Source organism: Prunus avium, chromosome 8, assembly GCF_965620075.1.
Source record: "Prunus avium chromosome 8, drPruAviu1.hap1.1, whole genome shotgun sequence".
NCBI lineage: Eukaryota > Viridiplantae > Streptophyta > Magnoliopsida > Rosales > Rosaceae > Prunus > Prunus avium.
Genome location: NC_142291.1, coordinates 6,086,903 through 6,099,870, shown reverse-complemented (window position 1 = coordinate 6,099,870; position 12,968 = coordinate 6,086,903). Strand labels below are relative to the sequence as shown.

Here is a 12,968-nt window from a genome sequence, read left to right as displayed (position 1 = left end):
CATTACAACAATTGAAAACTAGAAAGGAAACTAAGAGAATTTGAGGGAGAGAAGGGAAGGGAGCTCTAGAGAAGTGTTTGAGAGCTCCCCCCCTTGGGGTGTGTTTTGAAGCTTGAAGGCTTCTCTATTTATAGGGCTAAGAGGGAGGAACAACATGATGAAATCCAACACCACCATTCCTCTTTTAATACAACCCATAACTCACACTTCATCTTGTCTATGTTAGTGTGGTTGGAATCAATCTCATCCCATACTTCTTTTGCTGCACCTCAAGATTTCTTCACATGGGATCAAAGGTGATCAATTGTGGCTGCCTTTTGCTGCCAACCCATGTGGTTGCCTTTTGGTTGCTGAAAAACGAGTTTTCTGAACCAGTCTTGGTGTAGGAAGGCCAGAGGTTTCAAAACGTATCCAATGGTGCTCAAATTTGGATATGTTATAATAGACACCCATTGGAACAACTTCTATGAAGAAAGTATTCCCATCGGAGCAGTAGAAGTGTGCGTTTTGGGCCTTACAAGTTGGCAGCCGAACAGAGACTGGAATTGACTTCATTTCATTTCTTTGCTTTACATGCATGCACATGCTTTCTCTATAATAACTCCAGCATGTACCAACTTGCTCCTTTAGAATTTCATAGCTGGAACGCCTCCCCACTTCACTCATTATGTTGGATCCAAAGTCAGTTGCAGCATGGGTGAGGCACATGGCTTAAAGGAGGAGACAAGGCTCAAAGCTGGCAGCTGCAAATCCTGCTGAGCAAGGTTGGGTGTTGGACGGGCTGAGCACTCCACCAATATCCAATTGGGCTGAAATTTGGATATGTTGTAGTAGACACCCATTGGAACACGTTTCATGAAGATCTTCACCTCATACGAGCCCCATAGCATGCTGATCCAAGGCCAAGAAGTTGACCTACGAAATTGGGCTGGAAAGGGGTTGTAGCCAAAATGTGTTTGTCTTTAAGCTCATATTCCTCATATGCCAATCAGCCCTTAACATGCATGGATTGCATCAAATGTGATCTCTTGCTATATTAACCTACAAAACACACAAATAGAGGTAAGTGACTCAAAATAAAGAGAAACTAAGCAAAATCACTAAGTAAAGAAGGCAAGCAAGTGTATGAAATTATGGACTTATCAAAACAGAAAATGGATTAAAAGCACAAGTTTAACTCAATAACATAACCAAATCATAAGCTAGAAGGGTACAAATGATATACAATTATGAACCGATCAAATACCCCCAAACCTAGACTTTGCCAGTCCTCGAGCAAAACAAAAGGAAAACAAAGATAAAAACAAAACAAGAAGTTAAGTAAACCACTTCCGCAGGTAACTCGATTGCATTGAGCATATGCAACAAGCCTTTAAACCTCTAGGCATCCCTAGTAGGAGGAGTTGTGTCTCCTGAGGGTTTAACAGAAACGATACCCACAAACGTTTTACTAACTCTACAAAACAAGGTGGTTAGAAAACTTATTAGATTTGTTAGTCCTTAAGCAAAATAAAATAAACACAAAAACCAAAATAAAAATAATTACAAAACCAAAATAAATAAATAAATAAATAAATAATGTAAAAAGTAAACTCAAAACAATCTTTCCGAACATTTTCTGAAGAGAGATGACTCATGCACATAACTCAAAAGTTTTAATAATAAAAGCTCAATTTTAGATATTATTTACAAGGTGGCAAAGTTCAAAACACAACATGCTCAAAGTGTAGTAGTGTGATAGCCAAATGCAACAAATTCCCCAATCTTAGTTTTCACACAATTTCAAAAATCATACCAAACACAAATGCAACTTCAAATCTCACCAAAGTTGTCCTCTCACAAATGAATCACTCAGAAGAGGGCTACAATGCATCACTCAGTTATAAACATGAGATTAGAGTTAAACCATAAGGGACTTAACTCAAAAATAGGAAGATGAAGAACTTGCATTAATATGATCTCAAGAAGGATGCCAAACACTTAAAAGTAGAAAAATGAATGCAATTCAACCACATGACATTTAAGATCAATTTAGGTCTTTATTATAGGTTGTAATGGGGCCAAGGGTGTAAGGTGAGTGAGAAATGAAAGGTATGGATAATACAAAGTCCAAGGAACAACTCACAATGTAAGAGCATAAAATAAAATTGTTTACAAGACTTCGAATCATCACGATTAGATTTTTTCTTTTACATGATCAAAACTCCTTATACCTTCATTTACATTGATTCACACTCCTTTCCAAACACCAATTTATTTTGAAGGCCCAAAAATGAATTTTCAATCAACCACCACTTAATCACAACTTTTTTTTTTTTTTTTTTTCTTTTCTTTCACCAATTGTGTGAATTTCTCTTTTTTTTTTTTTTTTTTTTTTTTTTTTTTTTTTTTTTTTTTTCTTTATGTAATATCCCTTCCCAAACTTAGCATGAAAAACACATCCGAATTAGAGCTCATGAGTTCCTTAGAAAGGTAAATATTTGTTTTTCGGGCTAAGATGAGGAAATATAATTGGTAAAATGAAAGAAAAGGTTTACATGTAGGCTCAAAATGGTTAACAATGGAAAATCATGCTTAAGCATGCATAAGGTTAGCTTGAAAGGCACAAACGATCCAAAGAGGGCCTTAATATCATTTCTTAAATGTCATGAAATCAAATTGCAAAAGAATGAATGACTTTTAAGTGTTCAACCAAATCAATGAATAATGAGATCAAACAACAACTTTGATGACAAGAAAATAAGAGTATGTGTATAACACTCATGAAATGAAGCACAAGGCTCAAAAGCTCACATTATATGGTTATATAAGTCTAATTTATGCTTGATACAATTCTTTAGGTCATGCAAATCCTTTAATTGGAGAATTATGAAACAAATAGCAAGTGCAAAGAAGGTTTCAAACATATCATGCTAGAACGATGCCAAATATTTTTTTTTTTTTTTTTTTTATACAATAAAAATTTACAGGGAAAAAAAATAAATAAAATTCAATTTTCATTTAAGTCATGCAAACATTTATCACAATCTCATCAAATGTGTTCGGAAAGTGAATAAAATCAAAATCAAAATAAAAATAAAAACAAGACTTAAACAAAATAAAATTAAAATAAAAACAAGCAAATTAAAAAAAAAAATTAATTAAGGAAAAACCAAATTTACATGCTAAACTCCAATACCCCCAAACCTAGAAATGAACATTGTCCTCAATGTTTAAAATTAGCCACAAGCAATGTCATAACAACAATGAAGGTATTAAAGCAAATATATAAAAAAAACACAAAACACACAAGAATTAAAATACAAAATAAAAAAAATAATTACAAAATAAAAATTACAAAACAAACAAATAAAAGAAACGAAACAGTAAAACACTCGAAACAGAAAGCCCTAAACAAACAGTCTTACGCAAACCAAAACCCAAACGATTGAAAGCCCAACCCAAAAGAAAATTAACTCACTTTGAAACCTAAACAACGGTGAAAACCCGACCCACAATGAAATCCGAAGCCCACACGTTTTTTTTATTATTATTTTTTTAATTTTTAATTTTTAAGATGACACGTGAATTGGGAGTGCAAAGACGGGATTTTTGAAAAGAGAGAATGTGGTCCCTGATGTCTCGGCTCCTGTGAGATCACGGGCAAAAGAGGTGAGGGACGTGTCGGCGCGCAGAGGCCGCTTTCACATCCCCCAAGCCAGAATTATTGGCCTCTTGGGTGAAGCGGGACGACTTTTCACTTTGAAGGTTGTGAAAGGTGAAAATGCAATTAAGGGGAGGTTGGGAAATGGGTGCGGCGATATATAGAGATAAGCCGTAAGGGCCACACATAACCCAGAACCGCAGCGGCTAGGGTTTAGCAGACTAAGTCTATAAAAAGGTAAAAAGAACGGGTGAAAAACACAAACTCAGAAACACACAAAACAGAAAAGAAAGAAGAACAAAGAGTGAGAAATCAAATGGCCTCTTCCTACCCTTTTTCGTTGGATCTCAACCTAGCTCCACCGACTCAGACACGGGGCCAAGCAGCGGCACCAGTATGGATGCCCTACTTTGCCTCCGCACGGGGGCCTGTGACAGTAACTGACTCAATACTCCTGGACAACGATGTTGCCATTGGAGTGGCTAGAAATTTAGTGACTCCTAAAGATATACGTGTCCTGGGGACAAGGGATGACAACCGGGTCGTGAGCGATGCCCTGGCACTGAGCGTGCAGAGTACGGCAACAGTCGCAAGTTTGGGTCATCGCCTACTTGCGAAGTCCCATGAGGTAGAGGTGCTAAAGGGTCAGTTGGCGGCGGAGCGAAGTATGGTTGAAGAGTGTCAGAGTGCTATAAAAAGCTTGAAAAGGGAGAGGGCAAGGATAGTGGAGGTGAATCGACACCAGCTAGAAGTATTGCGGGACGAGAATAAAAACCTATCAAAGATGGTAGAGTTGTATTCCCGCGACATGCGAAAGCAGCTGGAGGACCTAGACCGACCGGGTAAACGCAAGCAAGCAGATCGCGAGAGTAATTACGCTCAAGCTAAGATTGCGATCTTTGGGAGCTCAAGTGGTGAGCCCCAAGAGGCTGTGCGTGAAGCCCCGGAAGAGGATAGCCAGAGGGCCAAACTCAAAGCTCCAATGGTCGAGACACCGAGCACTGTGAAGAAATGATTTCTACTGCTAATTGTTGTTTTTATTTTATTTTGTTGTTTTTGTAATTTCGTTATTTTATTTCGGAAATAAAAGTAAAGTTGCAGAAGGAAAAAGAAAACGGAAAAGAAAGCACAGTTCCCTAACTAAAATAAAATAAAGATGATAGCCGAAAGGGAAAAGCAAAAACACAAAGCTCTAGAAAATGAAAGTAACAGGCAAAAACACAAAACACCAGAAAACACGGAAAAAAGAAAAGTAAAGTGAAAGTTAATGTGCTCCCCCTTGAAGCGATTAGGTCGAGCATGCCCGGGAAATCCGAAATGGTGTTGGCTCTCTCTCATCAGCATATGTCTATTTAAACCACACCTCTGCAAGCGGATGATACCCAGCATTTCTTCCTGCAAACTCAAGGAAAAACATCAAAAAATTAAGAAGCAAAACAAATGGCATCCTCATGCACTCACCTTGATGATCTCAACCTTGAGCTCTCACTTGCACCACTGAATGCCCAGACAAGGGCTCCTCCAACTCCTGTCTTCCCAAACTCCACATATCATCACGGCACGGCCTCAAACTTTGCTGAGGCAATACCGAACTTTGCTGAGGCAAGGCCGAACAGAGCAGTGCTGCTGGGAGGCATGATTGGCAGTATACTCACACCGGCAGATCATCTGCATGTGGCACGTAGGTCTGACAAGATGGCAGTGGATGAGTCCCACTCTTTATCGGTGCTCCATGCGGTCTCGGCTACCAATTTGGGCATGCGATTACTGGCGAGGATGCGGGAGTGCACAGCGCTGAACGAGGAAGTGACTTCCTTGAAGGCTATGGTGGCAGATTTGCAGAAGCGGCTTTACTGTGCCAATCAGCATGTGGAAGCACTGCAGAGGAAAAATGATGACCATGTAGAGCTGCTGCAGATTCTACAAGTGCGAGACAATAGAGGCAAGCCATGATGAAGATGAAGATGAAGATGAAGAAGAAGAAGATGAAGATGAAGAAGAAGTTGTTGTTTTTTTTTTTTTTAATTTTACTTGAATGTGTGTGTTTTTTTTTTTTTTGTAATGTAGAGTTTGGAGTGAAAATAAAAATGTGTTTTAACACTCAGAAATAAACTAACTAACCATACCACATAAATAAATACATAAACTAACTTAACAAAACAAAAACAAAAACAAAGACTCAACAGAAAAGAAAACAAAGAAAATAAAAATAAAAAAACTTAATTTAAAAACACACGAATATACAAGCAACTCACGGATGACCAGTTAAGGGCCTCAGAAAACACAGCCAGGGGATCCGGGAAGGTTGGAGGGGTCACAATGGTCCCGCTTAAAACCCAAACTTCTTAGACACCGAAGGTGTCGCCTAAAGAACTCCTAGACACTGTATTGACAGAAGTGCTCACTGGGGTTACCATAAGTCAGCTCATATGAAAAATCTTTTTTAAATTTTTAAGATAAAAAACAAAAACAAATTAAGATAAAATGAAACAAAAAACCATAAATGAAAATGAACTAAGTACTCTAAACAAACTCAAACAAACGAAATAAATTGTTGTACTAAAAGAAACAAACCAAGAAACCAAAGAAAAACACAAACAGCACTTTCTATCACCTATTTATCACCATTTGGACAGATTCGTTTCTCTGTTTTTCAGCTTCGACCTGTGTTCAGTTTTTAGGCTATAACTTTCCAACCACAAGTCCAAATTTCACGTTCTTTATATGGTTGGATTCAGCACAGAAAAACAAAGAACCCAACGCGGACCAAAAGGCAAAAAAAAAAAAACAGAAATAAACATAATTCAAAGAAGAGAAAGGATTGAAATGCTCCCCCTTGAAGCGATTAGGTCGAGCATGGATGCACTTGGAGGTCGACTTCTCCCATTGCTCCACACTTCCCATTCTTACGATTGAGGTTGCCATCTCTCTCCATTTTTATTAAGCTGTCATAAATTGCTAAAACCAACACACAAACTTGAAATGGAATTAAAAGGATTAGGAATGAACAATAGAGAACTAAGTAGACTTTAAACATTATAAATAAATAAAAAGTAGGAAAATCAAATAGAATCAAACAATGTTACCGATCCCCGGCAACGGCGCCAAAAACTTGTTGCTTCGATTCAGCTGCACCAAAATGGATTCAGCTGCATCCTCAACTTGTGATACTCGCAAGTGCACGAGCCGTTTGGTAGTATAGCATATGTAAGTGCGAGGTCGATCCCACGAGGATTGGTGATTGAATGATCCAATTCATTTTCCCTACACAAAACAGAAATGAAAAAGAAAATAAATAAAACAAGAAAAATGAAATAACTCAAGCAAATAAGTTCCCAAGTTCAATTAGATTAACGGATTGATTCTAGCTAAAGTATGATTAAGCCATGGTGTTTGGTCATAACCTTGTGTTCCTAATTCCCTAATTTGATCATTTGTTGTCTAACCTAAGACTAAGCATTAGGAACCCATTAAGCATAGAAGAACAATTTAAACAACCAAGCATGTATCTAATCCCTGTTGTCGAATGTCCATACATACTCTTCCTATTCATAGTTCAATTCGAATTAAAGCATGGTGTCTACTCTTAATTCAAACCAAGATAGCTAACATGCAAGCCTAAATGGTGATCAATCATTCAAACTAGCATATTAACTTATAAGCATAATGAATAAGAACAAAAATCATAATTGAAACTTGGAAACTAATTAAACTTGAATACTTAAGAAAGAATGTACATTACAAATAAAAGTAAAGTAGAACTTGAAAAACTTAAGGAGAATTTCAGCACAAATATTTCATTACAACAATTGAAAACTAGAAAGGAAACTAAGAGAATTTGAGGGAGAGAAGGGAAGGGAGCTCTAGAGAAGTGTTTGAGAGCTCCCCCCCTTGGGGTGTGTTTTGAAGCTTGAAGGCTTCTCTATTTATAGGGCTAAGAGGGAGGAACAACATGATGAAATCCAACACCACCATTCCTCTTTTAATACAACCCATAACTCACACTTCATCTTGTCTATGTTAGTGTGGTTGGAATCAATCTCATCCCATACTTCTTTTGCTGCACCTCAAGATTTCTTCACATGGGATCAAAGGTGATCAATTGTGGCTGCCTTTTGCTGCCAACCCATGTGGTTGCCTTTTGGTTGCTGAAAAACGAGTTTTCTGAACCAGTCTTGGTGTAGGAAGGCCAGAGGTTTCAAAACGTATCCAATGGTGCTCAAATTTGGATATGTTATAATAGACACCCATTGGAACAACTTCTATGAAGAAAGTATTCCCATCGGAGCAGTAGAAGTGTGCGTTTTGGGCCTTACAAGTTGGCAGCCGAACAGAGACTGGAATTGACTTCATTTCATTTCTTTGCTTTACATGCATGCACATGCTTTCTCTATAATAACTCCAGCATGTACCAACTTGCTCCTTTAGAATTTCATAGCTGGAACGCCTCCCCACTTCACTCATTATGTTGGATCCAAAGTCAGTTGCAGCATGGGTGAGGCACATGGCTTAAAGGAGGAGACAAGGCTCAAAGCTGGCAGCTGCAAATCCTGCTGAGCAAGGTTGGGTGTTGGACGGGCTGAGCACTCCACCAATATCCAATTGGGCTGAAATTTGGATATGTTGTAGTAGACACCCATTGGAACAAGTTTCATGAAGATCTTCACCTCATACGAGCCCCATAGCATGCTGATCCAAGGCCAAGAAGTTGACCTACGAAATTGGGCTGGAAAGGGGTTGTAGCCAAAATGTGTTTGTCTTTAAGCTCATATTCCTCATATGCCAATCAGCCCTTAACATGCATGGATTGCATCAAATGTGATCTCTTGCTATATTAACCTACAAAACACACAAATAGAGGTAAGTGACTCAAAATAAAGAGAAACTAAGCAAAATCACTAAGTAAAGAAGGCAAGCAAGTGTATGAAATTATGGACTTATCAAAACAGAAAATGGATTAAAAGCACAAGTTTAACTCAATAACATAACCAAATCATAAGCTAGAAGGGTACAAATGATATACAATTATGAACCGATCATTGATAAACAACTGCTGCTGATGATGATTATAATTATTGTTGATGAAGTTCACAACATTATTACTACTCTGACCATTAATCATCCCTACATGATCAAAATCATTAATTGTCATCTTACTAGTTGTGTTTGTTTTAGGTCGGGGGAGGTTGACACTTATGCCAAATTTGAAATAGAGGAGGTCGAGAGGTTGAGGGATGGTTGAGACTTATGTAGTCCAAATTCGTATAGCCAGTATTTATGCTTTTTTCAATGTCTAAAGTGTTGATGCCCTCTTTGGGATAGGATTTATACGTTGACCAATTTGTAATAAATTACCTATTGTAATTAGGATTCATTGTATAATTATTTCGTTGTAAGAAAAGGTTATTTCCTTGTGAGAGAATTTGTGTGCCCTATATACATATTGGAGAAGAATAAACACTCTGAAATTTACCCAAGAACTCTATTTGTCTAATATTTTCTATGATATTCTTTTCTTCTTGGTATCATATCTGGAAGATTGACTAGGCCTGAATTACTGGACATTTACCCTTACCCCTTACCCCATACATGGTGTTAATGTACTGGCTTGAATGATTGGCTCCGATGTGAAATTATAGCTGCAAGTGTGGCCTACTATGTGGTGGTCCCACGTGATCAGGAGGCGTGTGTTGAAGAATGTAAGTCCCACATTGGAAATTGACCAAGTAAAACTACAATATATATTGAGTGATTCCACAACTAAAACCACTGAGGCCTTCTGTGGTAAAAACCCACACTTATTGGGATATTTACGTGGTTAAGTTGGGGATAATATCGACCCAATTGACTGGCCTTCTAAGTTGGTGTCACCAAGCACCCACCCGACCAATAGGCCCCAACTTCACTGAAGATTAACAATGTTTTCTCCTCAATGACTGAGGCGGCAGTTCTTGTGGTAAACATCCAGAATGACTCTTCTGTTGCATCGATTGGTATCCAACTAAATAGTACCAACTAATCTCATACGACCCTTACTATGGTCGAACTTGCTTAGGCTGACTCTGGGCATACTATGTGTGTATTGTCTGAGGTTAACCTTTTTTATTCAATGACTGATGTTGATCCAGGTAGCCTAAGGTGTGCTTTAATAGCATCCAATTCATGTCATGATACATGATGGATTCTAGATTGTGAAGCAACGAATCATATAATATTTGATTCGTAAAGCATGACTATACCTCATCACATCAGTGTGGCTAGTGTCAATGAGGAGACTTCTAACGTGACTGGCGCAGGCAGAGTGGCTCTCAAGCCCTCTGCACCATACGTTACTTGTTCCTAGACCTGACAATATTATACACAACCAGTTAACATGACACAGATTCACACCAATAAATCGGTATTAAGGGCGGCACTTAACGGGTCGTGTTGAAAACGGGTGGACATCCTAGGTTAAGGAGGAATCACAAGCCTATTCCCATTGGGAGCCAAACTCCAAGAAGAAGTCAAAGGCCTACTCCAATTAGGAACCCAACTCGCAAAAGGAGCCCAACTCAAAGAAGAAATCCCAGATGTAGTTGGAAAGCTCGAAAAATATTTGTCATCTCCACCATGCCTCACAAGCGTCATGCAGAAGCTGGGGGACATTTGTGGGAGCATATATTTTACTAGCCAATAAGAATACGATACGTGGAAAAGGAATATTCCTTAGGTCAAACTAATTACCCTAATTAATTCCTATTTAATTAGGGAAATTATCTTTGATTTAAGATAGGAATATCTCCCTAAATCAAAGAAACAATCTCCACCAAATCTCTTGGAGTAATTCCTATCATCTTTTTGGGGAAGAATAATCCTAACCAAATAATGATTATTCTCCCAAAACCTTAGTACACAAGGTGGGTGTTTACTATTAAACATAAAGATGATGGAAATATTGAGCGGCAAAGATGATGGAACTATTAAACGTAAATTTATATCGTAATTAAGCTAAAAACAATCAAAACGTTGTCAAACTGCCAATTACTACTTTTCTTTGATTTGATTTTTCCCTTATGTTGGTTCGATTGTGGTTTATGAGCCGTGTCAACCCCAACTTTTTGTAAGCAACACGTTCTCGGTTGTGTACTTTTCTATATGACAACCTTGTAATCTCCATCTGCAACCCAAATTCTCTACTCATAACATAAATTGGTGTTTGGGCCTAAATCATGCGCTTCAGTCCAAATTGGCTATTGGGTTCATTTTACAAAGAGTATTGGGCATTGTTTACAAAAAATGGTGAATGATGTATTGGGCAAAAATAGTATTGGGCGTTATTGATTATCCTTGTGATTTTATATCTATTATATTTCGAAGCATTTGTGATGCTAATTGCTGATTTATTCAATTCGATCAGTAAACATTAGGAATCAAATTCTCTCTCAATTGATTTGTTTGATGGTTTTTGATGAATTTTGTTGATTTAATTCAATTAACAAGATTATTATATTGGGTTGATTTTGGGATTGGATGGGTAAACTGCCAAAGTGGTTTATCTGATCCTTTACCATTTAAAATTAATCTTAATGCTTAGTTTGTAGTTTATAAGCATTAATATGTAGATTTGCTTCCAAAGAAATTGTCCACTGGGTTTGGCTATAAACTAATGTCTATAAGTCATGGAAAACTTGGTTAGTATCTTTTCATCTCACAAGGTGTTGAATTGGTACTAATTCTTGTGCTTTATCCTTGGCTATGCAAAATTTTGATAGTTCATTACATTTATAGAGTGATCTCTTGCCCAAATGTGTGATCAGTTTCTATAACTTTAGTATGACAAAGCATTTAGATTTAGTTTTAGTCACAATTGTTGTGAACTTCAAAGCTTATGTTCTATTTTTATAATTAATGGCAGGTTTCAATATGTTAAACCTTATTAACATTGAGAAACTAAATGGAACCAACTTCAAGACATGGAAGCAACAGATTGACATGAATTTGGGATTACTTAAGTTCACCATAGCTTTTAAGGAGCCTAAGCCAACAACCTTGATTGATATCAGTCGTCAAGAAGAAAAGGATGCTTTTAAGAAGTGGGAGAGGACAAATGATATGTCTTTGCTTATAATGCAAAATTCAATGGAAGAGCACATCAGAGGTGGCATTCCAGGTTGTGATCTTGCCAAGGATTATATGGCAGCTGTGGAGAAAAGTTTAAGAGGTATGACAAGGCTAAATCTAATTCTTATCTTACCACTCTCATCAATCAATTTTGATGGAATTGGCAGCATGAGAGAGCATCTCCTCAAACTTTTTAATGTGGCAAACAAGCTCAACAATCTGGATTTGTAGATTACTGATCAATTCCTTGTTCATATGGCTCTCAATTCCTTGTCTTCCAATTATGAGCAAGTGAAAACCAACTACAATACCCAAAAAGAACTCATTGGTATTTGCTGTCAAGAGGAGAAGAGATTAAAGAATAGCAAAGCTGAAGTCAATTTGGTTCATGCTAGGAAATGAAAGAAAGCAACTACAGTCAACAAGTCTGGAAATCCCAATCAAAATACCGGTGCATCGAAAACATGTTCAAATTCCAATTCAAATATGTTGTGCCTACTCAAAGCTCTACTGCTATCACTAGTTTTGGACTTAAACCTAACAAAGAAAATTTCAAAAAATGTTTCTTTTGCAAATCTACTGAGCATGTGAGAAAAGATTGCCCTGGTTTTAAGGCATGGCTCATTAAGAAAGGTATTCAAATTGTTGACGTGTTTGTTACTGTTGAAACAAATTTGGTTTTTTTTTTTTCCACAAAACTCATGGTGGTTTGACACTAGTTGCATTATTCATATCACTAATTCCTTGCAGGGATTCAAAAGCCATAAGGACCAAAATAGAGAGATCTACAAAGTCTTTGTTGGAAATGGAACAAAAGTAGAAGTAGAGTTTGTTGGTAGTGTTACATTACAGTTGTCATCTGATTTTATTTTAGTCTTTAACAATGTTCTTTATGTACCTTCGATGAGAAGGAATTTACTTTCAGTTTCAAAGCTTGTTAAGGATGGTTTTTCTTATATTGATGATTATGAAAGTATTCGTATTTTTCATAAAAATCAATGTGATAAATTTCTTGGCTATGCTTTTTTTAATGTTGACTTGTGGCAGCTTCAGTGTACTTATTTTCATAAATGTTTCCATATTGTTGATTCTATTTCTATGAGAATGCTCAATAATGACAAAACTTCTATGCTTTGGGATTGAAGATTAGGGTATATATCAAAGGATAGAATGGAACGATTAATGAAAAGACAGATATTGCCAAATTTGGATTTCAAGTCTT

At 37.2% G+C, this 12,968-nt stretch overlaps 1 pseudogene; it reads left to right on the top strand.

The window, feature by feature from the left end:
- The first annotated feature begins 11,617 nt into the window (after positions 1–11,617).
- LOC148291220 (uncharacterized) lies at positions 11,618–12,148 on the top strand (annotated as a pseudogene).
- The last annotated feature ends 820 nt before the right edge of the window (positions 12,149–12,968 follow it).